Source organism: Castor canadensis, chromosome 7, assembly GCF_047511655.1.
Source record: "Castor canadensis chromosome 7, mCasCan1.hap1v2, whole genome shotgun sequence".
Lineage (NCBI taxonomy): Eukaryota > Metazoa > Chordata > Mammalia > Rodentia > Castoridae > Castor > Castor canadensis.
In genome coordinates, this window is record NC_133392.1 from 123,420,602 (window position 1) to 123,430,071 (window position 9,470).

A 9,470-nucleotide genomic window follows, 5' to 3' on the forward strand; every position below is an offset into this window, starting at 1 on the left:
TGTGCCCTTGCTCAGTAAGGCCTCACTTTCCTCAATGTTCTTCAGACACATTTTCAAACTCTATGGGGTAGTGGAGGGAGATTAGGGCCAGGAGAGGGTATTTGAGAGAGGCAATGAATATTTATAACAGACGCTCCCACCAGAGGACACATTAAGTCTCGCAGCATAACAAAACTGAATTACCATGAAATAAACTTTCTTAATTAAACCAATTAAATTTCTTCCCAGTATGTAATTTAGAAACTCTGATAAACCCTGGTTGAAAAGGTTTGTTTTAGCCTTAAGCTGGCTGAGAAAGCAGGAACATCTGGTTGTTGGTGGAAAGGCCTGTTTAGGCTTCAGGCCATGGGGGCAGAAGCATGGAGCTATCCATGGTGCTGAACCCGCCTTTCCTCATGGTCTCTGTAAAGGACGCAGGCAGGCCAGGGCCCAGCGGTGCTTAGGAGATGTGCTATTTGAGGACAGTGTCTTCCACTCTAGGCATGATGCACTTTCCATTTCTTCTGCTTGACAGCAGCCACTCAGAAATTAACCATGCGTTTTCCCCACCCCCACAGATCCATGAGTTTGAAATGATAACATGAATCTTATGTTTATAGAAACCTAAACTTGCAGAGCTTGGGGAGATGGCCTTGTCCAAACTCCTCATTATAAACATAAGGAAGGTGGACTTCAGAGAGTTAAAATGAATTGACACAAAGTCACACACAACTAGTGAATTGCAGAACTGAGGTTCAAGCCCAAGTCTCTGACGAAATTCAGTGCTCTTTTTAGGAGAATATTCTGTAGTCAGTAAAGCCTTTTGAGGGTAGAGGCCATGCTCTGTTCACCATTACCATCAACTAGAACCTATTTTAATGCCTGGAAAACTTTTTTAAACAAATGGATACATGTTTTCTCTTTCTATTTGTCCATAGTCAAGTACATTCAATAGCAGCTATGCAAGAATACTAATTTACTAACAGACACCTTTGCATTTATAAGATTATTATAATTAGCAAAGTATTTGGCTGTGTTAGTTCCATTGTACACTAAAAGAAAACAAAGCTCAAGGGCCTAGTGGCTTATCCAAGGTTACAAAGAGAGGGGAAAAGCTAGGAGTAGGATCCAGTTCTGACTCTTATCCATGAACACTTGACTGAAATTAGCACATAGGGAGATTTAAACAGAAGGCTAGAACATGGCTCCTGATCTCAAGCTGTAGCCCACGTGTGGAGAAAAGCTACACACAGTCCAATGTGAGAAACATGGTACAAGAACTCAGGAAACAGGTGGTAGAACAAGGTGGTGTGGCTTAAGGGCTGATGAATGGCACAGGTGATGGCCGCTCTTGCATTTCAGGAGAGGACATGGTCTTAAAGGCCTGTGAGGGTTATATAAGTCTTCAGAGATAATTTGGGAGCTGACCTGTCATTGCAGGGTGAGATTTTGATAGGTAAAGGAGGCACCATTCTTATGAAATCAAACAATTTTAATTATGGAAGAAACTTAGAGATGATCATGTCTTTTCATTTTATAAACAGGGAAACTGAAACCCAGAGAAATGAGGGATTTATCCTACTCTATAAGGTCATTTATGGAGGCTTTTGGGAACACAGGTCAGCTAAGGCAGAATTCCTTCCCTCAGAGACTTCCTGGACTTATAGAGGGGGGACATGGAAGTGAATAGGCACACTAAAGTGTCACAGAGATAATGATGGAGTCTCTGTGGGACCCAGAGCACTTGCCATGGAGAAAGCACCCATTTATAGAGTAGCATATTCAAAGTTCAAAAGCCTTCCTTTGAACTAGTCAAGGTCAATCAAGGACAGAAATCCAAAACTAAAATCCATTGCCTAACTTCTAATATCACTGACTAGAGGGAATTTCTTCCTAAGGAGGGCTTAAGCTGGAACCCTGGAGAAAAGTAGACAAAGAATCTAGAATGCAAAGGGCTGAGTTCTAATCTGATTGTCTGTGGCTTGCTGCTCTCACTTCTAGGAGCATCAGTTGTCTCATTATAAAATGGAGAAGAAGGCTACTTTGTCCTTTTTCTGAGTTTTGTGGATGATAAGAAGAAATATAAAAGGAAAAGTGTTGTCAAGTGTAAAGTAATGAAGCCATCTATATGTTACTGGTTATTATTCCTCTTATATAGAGCTTGATGCATAAAAAAGTCCTGGATTATAGTTGAGTAACATCTCTGGGACCCTGCTTTCTTTTCTATGGAATGAGATGATACTTGTCCTCTCTACCTTACAGGAATTGTAAAAAATGAAGACATACCAATGATAAGATAGATGAAACATGTAGTTGGTTTCCTGGATGGGGATCAGTGATTGAGTAGAAGGCCAACTTGGCTTTGTCGTCATAAGCTCACATTTTTAGGCCATTTGCAAACAGCATTCATAGCAATCATCCCATCTATTCCCTCAACATCTCTGTGAGATGGGGCTGCACTTACCACAGATGATTGGACTCATCTCAACATTCTTTTTTGTTTTTGGCAGTGCTGGGATTTGAACTCAGGGCCTCATGCTTGCTAGGCAGGCACTCTACCACTTGAGCCACTCCGCCAGCCCTGGACTTATCTCAAAGATGAGAAAACAGGGTCAGAGGAAGCAGTGAACCCAGATGCTGAATCTCAGGCACTGCCTTCCTTTCCAGACAACCCCCAGTTTCCTAGTGTCCAGACCTCTGTCTTTATGTAGGTCAGTTTAGAAGGCAGTCTAAAGTCAGGTTCTCTTGGACTTTGCCATTCTCTTGGGAGGAGGGCATTGCTGGTCTTCTCTCCCATTCAGCATTTGTCTTTGGGCATGCTTGATAAAATCTCTCCCAGATGTGAGTTGGGGATCTCACCTGCACAGGCTGCACCTGCACACTAATAAAGCAAGTCATCTATACCTTTTCCTTTGTTCAAGGGGTACAGATGGGAGGCAGGCATAGCTGGCACATACCTGAGGCATGCTTTAGCTGCTCAAGTGATCTCAGCCCATCCACGTTCTCCTTTGCTCATGGTCTAAGCTGAGGACTCTTTTCCACAATGCAGCTGGGAGCCTAGGGGTTATCATCTACTTCTCTGTTCATGTTCTTCCCTTAGTGAAACCCTCCAGTGGCTGGATTAAGCCAATCCTGTTATGTGCTCCCTTCTCCATAAAGAGCCTAAAGAAGAAAGGAGAAAATCATCAAACTTGGGGTTTGTGGCACAACTATATCATATTTTATTGAAAGTTTAACAGCAAAGAACCCTTTCCACATGGTGGCCATAGAAGTTTGGAGACTGTTAAGCTGGAACTCCCAATGTGGCTGAATATACAGAATCCAGGAAGTAGGTTGGTTGGGTCTTCTCTCAACAGAGGCAGGATCTGGGTGTGAAGTATTCAGATCCAATTACGAGGGGAAAGGATTAGGAGGGGAACACCTACTTTCTTAAGAGCAATTATTGGCAGGTGATTGTCCTTCAGGGGCAGCCTAGGCAGCCCTCTTGCGGGATGCTTCCCCGACTCCCAGGCTGGGTTGGGGACAATCTTTGCTGGGCTCCCAGAGCCCTGGGTTTCTCTCCATCCCAGCTCTGGCTACACTATGTTGTTATTGTCTGTGTTAGTGACTGGGAGCACCCCCAATGTTAGCACTGGTTCATCTTTTTATCCAGCCCAGCACAGGACTCAGCATACAGAACGTTTAACACTGTGCTTATGAGCATCGGCTCTGGAGCCAGACTGGCTATGTTTGAATCTCAGCTCTATCACTGGAAGATTAGCCTGAAGTCAGGGTCAGTCACTTAGCTTCTCTGGGTCTTAATTTCCTTATCTGAAAAGTGAAAGCAATAATAGTAACTACCTCAAAGGTTTATCACAGGGGTTTGAAATGTAAAGCATTTATAGCAATGCCTAGTACAGAGTAAGTGGTATATAAAGGTTGTATATTATTTGTTTGACTTTAAGTTGACACATAATAATTGTACATATTTGATCCAGGTATACAATGTATAATGACCAAATCAGGGTAACTAGCAGATCCGTAACTCCAAACGTTTATCATTTCTTTGTGATGAGAGCATTAAAAAGCCTCTCTTTTAATTATTTTGAAACAGATGATAAGTTGCTGTTAACTATAGTCACCGTACTGTGCTAAGGGTTGCATAATATTATTATTAGACTCCTGATTCTGTATTTTGGGTCTTCGTACTTAAAGCAGATCCACTTGTAGCAGAAGCAATGATTCCATGCCCTGCCTCACCCCCAGCCCAGTAGTGGGAGTGTCTAAGAGTTTGGGGGCTGGAGGGAAGGGCAGACCAAGGAAGACTGCACGAGAGAAGCTATAGTTATTTTTGCAAAGTTTGACCTTTAATGACATCTCTGTGTTCTGTGACATGAGATGATATGAGGCTGGCTCTTTATTTCTTTACTTCTAATCTGCTCATGTGACACCCATCACCTGGGTCCAGCAGATGCTGGGAGGCATTATTGTTCTTTCTATGGCAACAGGAAGATTTTTGGAAGCTCATCCTAGCTGGCCTTGGCTGGTTGTTGAGAGCCTGGGTGGGAGGGGATGTTGGAGGGCAGCTGGTGGACAAAGGTGAGCAGAAAGTACCAGAATGCTTTCTACTGGTGCAACTATTGGTAGAATAATTCTATTAGATGTGGTTTCTGGGCACAGTGTCTGGCCAATATAGGTGTTTTAGAATAAAATGTACCCTTAGTCTGGTGAGGGAGAAGTCCAGTGATGGCCTTTGGAGCCAGGCAGCTTGAGCTCTGCCTGAATTTTCTATTGGGAATTCATTTTTCATTTTGGGCCTAAGTTTTCCCATGTGGAAAATGAGGAGCTTAAAGTCAATGTTCTCAAACAAAACAAAAATCATCGTTCTTAAACTAAAGCAGATTCCTAGGCCTTAACTGGGTCCGGAAATCTGTGCTCTGACAAACAGCCAGACGATTGTGATACATGGACTGCGCTGTTTGCAAAGATTGCTTCTTCCTGTCTTTAATGCATTATGGGCCTATAACTTCATCAAGGTTATGTTACAAGTCTGACCATATTGGGCTCTGCAAACACTTCAGTGACCCCTGCGGTTTGGAAGAAAAAGTCCTGCCTTCTAGCCTGGCTTCTGTGCTGGCTCCCACCTCTGTCTCGACTCATCTCTTTCATGCAATTGTCCTCCCACTCTAAACAAACAAGAACTGTTTGTAGCATGCATATTTCCCACTTCCACACTTCTGCTCAAGCTGTTCTGTTTTTCTGGTGCATTCTCCCCTTTTCTTCCTTTTAGGATCTTGCTCAGTTCAGCTACAGGAATTCTGTTCTCTGAGCTGCAGAAGCACTGACATGATACCAGCCACTGTTCATGGGCCGGGTGCCTTGTGTAGTTAGTGTCTTAGCTTTATCCTGCCCTACTTTCCACTTGCCTGTACACTTTCAGAAAGCAAAGGCCCATCTATGCCTTCCTACCTCCTGCTCTCAGCTAGCAGAACCTAGTAGATTAGCAAATGTCTGAAGATCAGTGATACCTGAGGAGTGATACTGTCTCTTTTAGGCATTGGTTTTCTGGTTAGGTGGCCCATCTTGGGGTGAATCAAGTTTGTTGCATGTTTTGGAACATGCAATAGCAGTCATGGAAAACACAATGTAATAGCCAATCATAGAATAAAAGCAAATTCCATGACTAGCAATATTATTTTCACTTGTAAACTCATCATTCTGAAATTATCATCTATTAAGAGCAAAAATAGACTATTTTATAATTTGGTAAGACTAGAAACAGTTTACATTTGTTTAAACTTTAAGAGAAAGTATGCTACTGCTTGTAGATATCTGTTTAATAGTAATGTAGCACCGTCAGGGGGTGTCTGTGGGAGAAGGGTTTATTGAGCACTTCTGGGCTCTGAAAGCCCCACCCAGGAATCTTTCCATCTACTCTTCTGCCTCCCTCCACCCAGACCACATGGATGCCATTAATTCTGCATGCTAACAGCATTGCCATCTAAATAAATAATCACGATTTTCAATTAAGGATCTCAGGATCTTTGAGACCGAAGCTGACCTAGACACTGAGAAGCCTTGTGTGTCCAAGAGGCCACAGAGGCAGCTGCAGCTCTGCTATTAGCTAAACCAGCCAGACTCCTCTCAGATTAGAGGAGCTTTCCAGAACTTGAAGCTGTGGCCCTAACTGCTCACTATCCCACTGCCAGTCATTGTGATATGGGAATGGCAGTTCTGGCCTGGGAATCAGGCAGCTTATTCTGGTCCCTAATCCATGTCTTGTCTTCTAGACCAGTGCCTCTCAAGCTTATGTGCCTAGGAAGCACTCGGAATCTTGCTTCAGTGCAAAAATACTAGCTCAGTAAATCTGGGGTGGAACCTGGGATTCTTCATTTCTTCCTCTTCTTTTTTTTGGGGTAGGTGTTCTGGGGTTTGAACTCAGGGCCTCACATTTGCTAGGAAAGTGCTATTAACACCTAAGTCATGTCCCTAGCCCTTTCTTGCTTTAGTTGTTTTTTGGATAAGGTTTCACACTTTTGCCCAGGGCCGGCCTTAGACCAAGAGCCTCCTTCTTCTTCCTAGCTAGAAGTATAGGTATGTACTGCCATACCTAGCTTGTTTGAAATGAGGTCATGATAACTTTTTGCCTGGGCTGATTTTGAACCCCCATTCTCCTGATCTCTGCCCTCTAAGTAGCTGGGATTATAGGTGTGAGCCACCATGCTTGCCTGGGATTCTAATGAGCTCCCAGGTGTTGCAACGGCTGCTGTTGCTGCTGCAGCATGGACTACGAATTGAGGAGCAAGGAACTAACATGAGCTTTCCTATCTGAGGAAAGCTCATTTCTTATATTTTCAAGATGAAGATGCTAGACTTGGTGATCTCTGAGAACCTGTCCAGCTCTGATTTTTCTGTGAGAACAAAATACATAATAAGCATAGAATTAGCATACAATGTTTATAGCAGCATCATTCATAAATGTTCATCAAACTGGTGGAAGGATACACAAATTGTAGAATGCCCTGACAATGGAAAACCACTCATCAATAAAAAGGATGAAATCATGATATATTTAACTGCATGGATGAATCTCAAATGTGTTTTGCCAAGTGAAGAAAACAAGACAAAAAAATACTCCAGAATGTCTTATTGCATGGGAGGGTATTAGTTAAAAGGGGCACTAGGAAAGCTAGGAAATGTTCTATATCTTGATTGAAATGGGGGTTACATGAGTACATACATTTGTAAAACTCTTTGAATTATATAAAGTTGGTGAATTTTATGGTATATAAATTATCCTCAAGAAAGCTGACCAAAACAAACAAACAAAAAGCCATAGCTACTCTTTATGGAGAACCTACCCTGAACCAGACATTTTATGCAAATTGTTGCCATTTTGGCAAAACCCTATGAGGGAAGATAATGCCTGTAAAATGAGTTCTAAGCTTAGTAGAAAACTGACAGATTTCAGAGAAGCAGCAGAGTTGGAGCTAATGTCTGACTGTTCTGGGACCTGGGCTGCATCCCTCAGCACCTCCTTGCAAGCCCAGTGATCTCTAAAAGGTGTCCCAGAGTCACGCCTGGCTCCTGACCCTTTATCCTCAGACTTTCATTTTAAGAAGTATTGTTATTTTGCATTCCTTTGTTCGGCATGGAACTCAATCTGGTTCGAGAATGCCTCTAAAGTGATTCTAGTGCCCCTGTCAGCAGCCTTGTTTGTAATACATCATCAATACACACAGTGCTTCATATCATTTTTAATTCAGAAAGAAGATTCTTCTGTGAGCACAGCTTGGAGGGGGCAGTGGGAGCAGAAGGAGCTGGAGCTTCCTGGTTAGGAGGCAGGGCAGGGCAACACTTCTTGCCATTTTACCAGGTGCCCCCAGAGGCTGGGGTCATTTGCTTCTCCAGTTTGTAGATGGATAACTGGAGACTCAGAGAGATTGAGCAACTGCTCTGAGGTCACAGCTTGTTGACCAGGTTTTAAACCTGTTCTTGTGGCTCCTGATCTCATGTTTTTTTCCCTTTTACCCCAAGCAAGGAGAAGACAGAGTCCTGCCCTTGAAAAGTTTATGAGAATACAGCAGCTCCTCACAGGCATAGATAAACACTGAAAACCAGACAATAATCCTATGGACTCCGTGGAGCAGCTCAGAATCAAAGGAATTCAGCAGAGAAATGAGGCAGGGAGGGAGGGGCAGTTGGAGAAGTCTTCCTGGAGGAGGCAAAGCATGTGCTAGGTTTGTCATAGAGGTTGGGTACAGCTGGGGCAGGCAGAAGTGGGAAGATTGTATTCATGTCCCCACCCTTAGCTCCCTAGAAGACCTGGATATGAACCATGGGGAAAAGAATTGAACTATGGAGAGAAAACTTGAGAGATGCTAGGCTTGGACTCAGCTAGGTTTGCTGAAAAAGTTCCCTGCCATTCTTCTCCTCTGTTTCTGTTCCAATCTGCTTGGGAAGAGGGGGCCATAGGAAGGGAGTGGAAGGATAGGGGAAGGATGTCCTTAGGGCCTTCCAAATGGCCTGACCCTCAGTATCTCCAAGTTTGGCCAGCAGGTCTCTCCCCTCAGTCACAGTAGGCAGATTTTGCTGCCCCATAGCTCCTGCTGTGGCCTCGGAGCTGCTGGTTCTCACTCAGCTACCCTGTCAACCCTGACATCACCCCACCCAGGACCAGACTACCCCTCTGGGCACCTGGGAAGCCTTTTGGCTCCAACAGCTGGTGCAGGATTAATAATTGAAGCTCTCTCCTGAGCCTTGAGCCCATCAGGGACCAGTCCTCCTGCAGCCTGCTATTATTGCACTCTGATCAATTAGTGGGGAAGAAATGAGGTCAGAGAGAGCAGGTGTGGGCTTGGCTTTGTTTCCAGGCAAGAGCTGAGCTGGATTGGGGCTGGGTTGGGGGTGATGAGGAGGAAGAGCAGTTGTCAGGGCTTTAGGCCATGGGCAGTGGACAGGAGAGTAAAGCACTATGAGCTGCCCATGAGGGCTTGTAGCTTGGAGGGCTTGGCTTCACAGTTGCCAAGAGATAAAAACAGCATTTGGAAAACGTTTGTGCTCCAGGCTGCACAGGGCACTGAAATGGGCCCATTAGCCACTTAATGTCCTGGATAATGACCCTCGGCTTCTGAGAATGTCAGCTGGAAACCCAGACTCTACCAATAGTGTGGAAACAGGCCAGCATCCTTGGCCTCATGTTCAAAGTCCTCCCCATGTAGTCAACCAACCTTGCCCACTCCATCTACAGCTTCCTCTCATGTTGCTCTCTGCTTCAGCTTTCTGAACACATCCTGGTTCTCATACTTCCTTTCCTTTGCTCACTCCTACCCCGCTCTTTTCCATCTCTGCTGATGAAATGTGCCAAGGCTTCTCTTAGACCCTCTGTTAGAAGTTGTCTCTTGCTTCTGACTTCTAGGATGCCAATTACAGTTTGCCTCATATTAAGGGAATCTGAACTCATTTTCATCTTCTCTCCCTGCCTCGGAGCACTGGAATGACAGAATGCTGTG

At 44.2% G+C, this 9,470-nt stretch overlaps 1 non-coding gene across 1 annotated transcript; it reads right to left on the minus strand.

Annotated features, from left to right (window-relative positions):
- Positions 1–2,483: 2,483 nt before the first annotated feature.
- On the minus strand, positions 2,484–2,556 carry Trnaa-agc (transfer RNA alanine (anticodon AGC)). Its single transcript has one exon. It is a non-coding gene; the product is annotated as a tRNA-Ala (tRNA).
- Between the last annotated feature and the right edge of the window lie 6,914 nt (positions 2,557–9,470).